The sequence below is a fragment of the Phyllostomus hastatus genome, unplaced genomic scaffold (assembly GCF_019186645.2).
Source record: "Phyllostomus hastatus isolate PE091 unplaced genomic scaffold, TTU_PhHast_1.1 phas_scaffold_93, whole genome shotgun sequence".
NCBI lineage: Eukaryota > Metazoa > Chordata > Mammalia > Chiroptera > Phyllostomidae > Phyllostomus > Phyllostomus hastatus.
The window spans coordinates 23158704-23166105 of record NW_025334042.1 but is presented as its reverse complement, the minus strand read 5'-3'; the positions used below and the strand labels follow the sequence as shown (position 1 = coordinate 23166105).

The following is a 7402-nucleotide window of genomic DNA, read 5'->3' as shown; positions in this document are numbered from 1 at the left end:
AAGTGGAAATTGTTTCTGAAATGCAAAGATGGTTTAATGTTAGGAAATACATTAATATATTTAATAATAACTATATGTTTTTAAAAGATCTTGTAGTAATCTCCATAGTGCTGGGAAAACATTTGAGAAAGTTCAAGACATATTCCTAATAAAATAATTTTCAAAAGAAGAAGAATCTTTTTCTCAGCATCATAAAGCATCTTGCTTACTGGCATCTTAATATTTTAATGGGAAAATCTTGGAGCCATTCCTGCTGATCTCAAAAACAAAACAAGGATGTCTGCTCTCACCATAACACCCGACATGGTGTTGGAAGTTATTTGCCAGTGTTGCTACAGAGAAAACAAATAAACGCGTGAAAATCATAAATCATATGATGGCGTGTCTAGAAAATGGAAGCAATCGGTGGAAACACTACTGCGGACAAAGAGATGATTCAGGGCCCTGGCGGGTGGCTCAGTTAGGCAGAGCATCACCCCATCGTGCCAAGGTTGGGACTCCCTCCCTGGTCAGGGCACGTACAAGAGTCAACCAGTGAATGCATCAATGGGTGGAACAACAAATCGATGCCTCTCTCTCTCTCCCTTTCTCTCCCCCTCCTCTTTCCCCTCCTTCCCCTCTCTCTCAAATTAATAAATTTTTAAAAAAGATTCAATAAGGTAGTAGAACATAAAAGCAATTTACAGAAGGCTTCATAGCTACAAGGAAGAACCAGTTAGAACATAGAAGACAGCATCAACATTCCATTTGCAATAGCAACCATAATTATAAAACTCCTAGGAACAAAATTAACAAGAAATATATAAAAATCTGAGAAAAGCTTTGCTTATAATACTCCCAAAGACACAAAAATGTAATCAAGCAAATGAAAGATACCTATGTAAGTTTGTAAATTTAATATAATTTCAATACAAATTCTAAGATTTTTGTTTGTTTTAATTAGACAAATTGATTTTTTTACTTTAAGTATGGACTCACAGGAAGCTATAAAAATAATGTATGGGAAGGTCTCATATATCCTTTGCCCAGTTTCCCCAATGGTGGCATCTTGTAGAACTATGTACAATATGAGTATCAGGAAATTGTCATTGGTACAATTCAAAGGGCTTATTCAAATGTCATCAGTTATGTATGCAGTCATTTGTGTATGTATATAGTGATATATAATTTTGTCATATGTATAGATTGGTGTAACCACCACCAACATAATTAAATTGAACTACAGAATTTTTCCATCACCATAATGCTTCTTTGCATTATCACTATGTAGACTAATTTACTTTTAAGTTCGCATGAAAAAATAAATAAGAACTTAACAGGAAAACATTAAAAAGAAAAGCAATGAAGAGAGACTGGTCTTATCAGACATCTAAAACAATTAAGACAGCCCTAACTGGTGTGGCTCAGTGGATTGAGTGCTGGCCTGCAAACCAAGAGGTCGCAGGTTCAATTCCCAGTCAAGGCACATGCCGGGGTTGTGGGCCAGGTCCCCAGTTGGGGGCGTGTGTGAGGCAACAGATCAATGTATGTGTGGGCACCTTGCTGTATGTCTCACACATCGGTGTTTCTCTCCCTCTCTTTCTCCCTCCCTTTCCCTCTCTCTAAAAATAAGTAAATAAAACCTTTTTTAAAAAAGTTAAAAAATAAATAAAATAATTAAGACTGTAGAATTGGTAGGTGAATAGACAGATATACTAATGGATGCTTCAATCCAATATATAAAGAAATTTAATGTATGATAAAAATGTTGCAAAACAATGAAAAATAGACTTTAAATACATGTTGTTGAAACAACTGGGTATCATTTGGAAAAGGAAAATTGGATCCATAACTTACATTGCACTCCAAGATGAACTCCACATGGATCAGTTAACTAAACATAACAAAAACGGAAACCCTACAAACTACAGATGAAAACATTGGTAGATTTCTGTATAATAGACCCATGGAGGTAATCGAAAAGCATTTCTATGATTCAAAATCTAGAATCAATAAAAGACTGGAAAATTCTATTATATAATTTTTTAAAATATTGCATGGCCTCAATATCAAAAGTAAAACCAGAGACATGATTCACTGGACAAAATATTTGTAACCATACCACAGGAAAGAGTGAAAAATAAAGACACATAAATCCAGTAGAAAAGTGAGCATAAAACATGAACAGGTAGTTTTTAAAAATTCATGCAAGTGGCCCTTAAAACAGTGAAACAGACTCAACTCACTCAAAAAAGAAAAGCAAATTCCATTACACTGAGATACATTTCTTACTGTGTTGTCAAAAATCCAAAAGTTTAAGAGCGCTGTTTGTTGCCATAACTCTGGGGGAAGACAGTGATATGCCACTGGTGAAAGTACAGAATGATTCAGTCCTGAAGGAAGGGAACTGGGAGTTACCTTGCAAAATTACAAACAGATGTATTCTTCCTTTTACCCAGAAATCATATTTTCTAGGTATCTATACTAAAAGGACACTTGCATGAACTTGAAATGATGCATGCACAAATGCATGCATCATCATTTATTTATTGTGGCATTATTTTAATTGCAAAAGTCTAGTAACACCCCAATACCACCAACAGTGAGGAGTTGAATAGCTAAATAAATGATTTCTATGTGTTCCTGTAGAACAGTTGTCACAGTGTAATATGTGAGGTAAGGTACAGAACAGTGTGTATGGTAGGTACTTTTGTACCAAATAAAACACTGGAGGCTAATTCAGAAACTTATAAAAATGGCATTGTAGTAGCTGGGAAGGGGGATCTGGGATCAGGGCATAGGAATGGAAAGACTCCGACTACACCTTTTTACGTGGTTTTGACTTTAGAATCATGAAATTATTTTACATATTCAAAGAGTCATTTAAACCAAAAAGAGTAAAAAGAGCAATCCCTAAAATTGAAAACACCTAAAATAAACCTAAGTGTATATGAGATTGGTAACATAACCAAAGAATTGTTTCAAATTACTTCAGAACACAAAACTCTGCCCTTCTCTAGTAGGATATATTCTAAGAACAGAACAAACTGCAAAGAACTAACTTCACTATGTAGTTTTGTTGTTCGTACTAATGCTGGTATTGTGAAAGTGTTTTATGTATGTTATAAGGTAAAGTGAATAAGTTCAGTGTAAGAAGTAATAAAATGTAAAATCAAATAATTTTAAAAATTAGTGCTTTACTTAAATTTAAATCTGTAAGCTGAAGGTATGCTGAAGAAGGCAACAATCTCACTGAAGAGCATGAACAAATGAAGTAACTCAGAGCTACGGATGAGCCTCTGAGTGAAGAAAACTGTCCTTCGGTGACCCAAGTGTGATGATTCCTCAGAAAACTTCTGTGAAGCTGATGACATACAGAACCCTGATACTGAGTATGTAGCTTGTTCTTAATTCTAAGTATTATACAGTTATAAGAGAGCAGATTCTTGGAAGACAGTGAATATAATCTTCTGTGAAGAAAACTATTTCAAGTCACAATGAAAAGACCTTTAAATATTTTCCCTTTTGATAAAAGGAAATGAAGAGGATGTTTCTCACTGATGGCTACAAGAATTCTGTGTAAAAACAAAAAGGGCTATCTACAGACTTGTATCTGAACTAGGTGCAAGCATCAATGTGCATTAGAGTGTAAGATAGCCTTACAAGCTACCTGTTTGGAAAAGAGATGGAGACACACATTACAGAATTTCACCAGTGGGTTTGACAGAATTTTGACCAAAGGGGAAAATCCAAGAGGCCTTGTATTTTCTCTATTTGAAAGGATTAAGGCCTTGACTCTGGTCAAGATGGTGGCACAGGCTGACCTGCCTTGCCTCTTTGCACAACCAGGACAATATTAAAACTAAAATATAGAACAGCCATCACTCAGAACTCACTGAAATTGAGTTGAATAGACATCTGACAACTACATAATAAAAGACTGGTAGGAGGGGTGCAAGGCAGAACAGGCTGTTCCCACACCAACTGTGGTATATAAAAATTCAGGAGGGATATCTCAGGAGCAAGGAGTCCCAACCCCACACCAGGCCCCCCAACCCAGGGTTCCAGTACCAGAAAGATAAGTCCCCACAACTTCTGGCTGCAAAAACCAGTGGGGTCTGGCACCCGGAGGAGGCTTGATGGACACCAGTGGCAGGCGAGGAGAGGCTGAGGTATCTGGCATCAAGCTGTTGTCCCCTTTCTGGGCCCTCCCCGACAGAGTCGGCAAACTGGTGCCTTAACTAAGATTCCATCAACCTGGCTAACAGCCAGGTTTGACCCACTTTGGAGATCCCCAGAGACTCCACTCCACCCAACTTATGGGTCCACTCAAACTGCTTTTCCATATGAATGGCTCATGCTTCACAACTTTATAAATCCTTCTCAAACAAGCAGCAGCTGGCCTTAGTGAGCTCCAGGCCCAGAATTAGCAGCCTAGATTCACAGCTTGGCTTCACCTGGAAATCTCTAACCCCAGCACAAGTAGCAACCATCTCACATTGCTTCACAGCTCAGGAAGGACGGCCTCAGGCAAAACACAGGTGGGGGCTGATCTTGGCCTCCACCACCTGAGAAATCCCAGGGCCAGCGCACCCAGTGGACAGCTACAGACTGCTTCAGAGCACCACCATCCTGCCCCTGAACAGCTAATCCTCCATAGAAGGCAGAGGCTGATGGTCAGTGGTCACAGCCAAACATAGCAGCTGTGCAAATCCCTCCCATTGATTTGCCAACAGCAACCAAGGCTCAACTACAAGAGAAGGGTGTACTCAGCCCACATGAAGGGTGCAGCTTGGGTAACAGGGGAGGCCTACAGGACACCTACTACATTAGGCCACACTACTAAGACAGAGTCAAAGCAACTCTACCTAATACATAGAAACAAACACAGGGAAGCTGCCAAAATGAGGACACAAAGAAACATGGCCCAAATGAAAGAACAAATCAAAACTCCAGAAAAAGAACCAGATAAAAGGGAGATAAGCAATCTATCAGATGCAGAGTTCAGAACACTCTGAATCTAGGATTTAGATCTAGGATTTAGAAATCCAAGCTGTGAATCTAGGATTTATAAGGATGCTCAAGGAACTTAGTGAGGACCTCAGCAGCATAACAAAGACCCAGCAGAAATGAAGGATACACTAATTGAAATAAAGACCAATTTACAGGGAAACAACAGTAGAGTGAATGAAACTGAGAATCAAATCAATGATTTGGAACATAAGGAAGCAAAAAACAACCAATCAGAAAACGAGAAGAAAAGAGAATCCAAAAAAATGAGGATAGTGTAAGCAGCCTGTGGGACAACTTTAAGCAATCCAACATTCACTTCATAGGGGTGCCAGAGGGCAAAGAGAAAGAGCAAGATATTGGAAATCTATTTGAAAAAGTAATAAAAGAAAACTTTCCTAATTTGCTGAAAAAAAAAATAAACATGGAAGTCCAGGAAGCACAGAGAATCCTAAACAAGATGGTTGCACAGACACCCACCCCAAGATGCATCATAATTAAAATGCCAAAGATTAAAGATAAAGAGGGTTTGGGTGTGGGAGAATGGGTGAGAGGTGAGGGGATTAAGAAGTACAAATCGGTAGTCACAGAATAGCCATGCAGATGTAAAGTACAGTATAGGAAATGGAGTAGCCAAGGAGCTTACATGAATGACCTGTTGACAAGGACAATGGGTCTGACATGGCCTGAGGGAGTGGGAGGTGCTGGGTGGAGGGGGGCAAATGAGGAAAATCAGGACAACTGTAATAGCATAATCAATAAAATATAATTTTAAAAAGAAAAAATTAAAACCTTTTTCTAAAGTATTACCATTCTCTAGGCACCCAGATTTTCAACTATTCACTGGAAATGAAGCTCAATATTTAGAAAACAAAGTTATTCTTGGAAATATTTCACAAAGCCAAATCATTTCTTTTGTATTTTTATGCTAATTTTTTTGTTTGGGATAGAAAGTGGAGCACGTTGATTACAGGCAGAATTTAGCCTGCATTATAGAAATCTTTCCAAAAGTATGGGTTGTGTTGGTAAGCTTAAATGTCAAATGTGGGAAAATATTCAGACTCAGGGTTTGGACACTGCTTTGAAGGTCTTATTTTCAAAGAAACTGACAGCAAGTATGCAGAAAGTAGGCTCACTTATGAATACCATCTAACCAAACAAGAAATAGTATCATTGTTTATCGCATTTGCAAGAGTTTCAAAAGTGTAAAAGAATTGGAAAACTTCAGGAACTTGCTGCAAAATACTCAAAAAAATTAGTTGAAATGTGTCTGTTTCTGGAAATGGAGGCCAGAGTAGGAGAGCAATGAAAGTTAAAAGTCAAAATTTTTATATGAAGTTACTTTCCTTTTTTGTTTTTGAAAAAATGTTAGAGAGAGGGGAAGGGAGGGAGGAAGAGGAAGAGAAACATCAATGTGCGGTTGCCTGTCATGCGCCCCCTACTGGCGACCTGGCCTGCAACAAAGGCATGTGCTCTGAAGGAATCAAACTGGCGACTCTTTGGTTCATAAACCAGCACTCAATCCACTAATCTACACAAGCCAGGGCTAAAGTTACTTTCATTAAAGGAGGATTATATTGTTTAAGCAGTTTTATTTTGTAATTGAGTTAAATTTAATATGTATGTTATTGTCAGTCAAAGTAATACTTGAATACTGTGGCACATATTCTATAGTTTAACATTGAATAAAAGCAGGATTATCAAATTTTTAAAAAATGAATAAAATTAAGAATTTTCATGGCGAAACTATAGCAAATTATAGACTACAAATAAAAGATTAGAGAACTTGAAGACAGAGAAGTAGAAACTACTCAAAATGGAGTACTGAGAGAAAAAGAACTGACAGGGAAAGGATCGGAGCGCAGTGCTCTGTGAGAGCACTCAAGCAGTTTGATATACATGTACCTGAAGATTCAGAAGAGCTGGGGCTAAAAAAAAAAAATTAAAGAAATAATGGCTCAAAAATTTCCAAAATTTGAAAGCTCAATGAAATTAAGGCAGAATAAACTTAAAGAAAGCCAAGACACATCATAATCAAACTACTTAAACCAAGAGTAAAGAAAAACAATTCTAAAAGCAGCCAGATGAAAAAAGACATATTTCATATACAGCAGGCATTGGCAAACTACAGCCCATGGGTCAGATTTGGCTCACCTCCTGTTTCTGTAAATGAAGCTGAGTTGGAACACAGCCCCATGCAGTCATTTATTATTTGCTATGGATGCTTCTGTGCTACGGTGTCATGGCTGAGCAGCTGCAGCAGGGACTATATGGCTTACAAACCCTAACAGACTCACTATCTGGCCCTTTACAGAAAAGTTTGCCATCTCCTGGTATAGAAGGACAAAATAATAATAAAATACCAGCAGATTTCTTTTGCATCTTTCCTTTTGTAATCCTCACCCAAGGACTT

General features: G+C 37.9%; 1 pseudogene; it reads left to right on the top strand.

Moving 5' to 3' along the window:
* Window positions 1–2159: 2159 nt before the first annotated feature.
* On the top strand, window positions 2160–6248 carry LOC123812632 (annotated as a pseudogene).
* Window positions 6249–7402: the final 1154 nt, after the last annotated feature.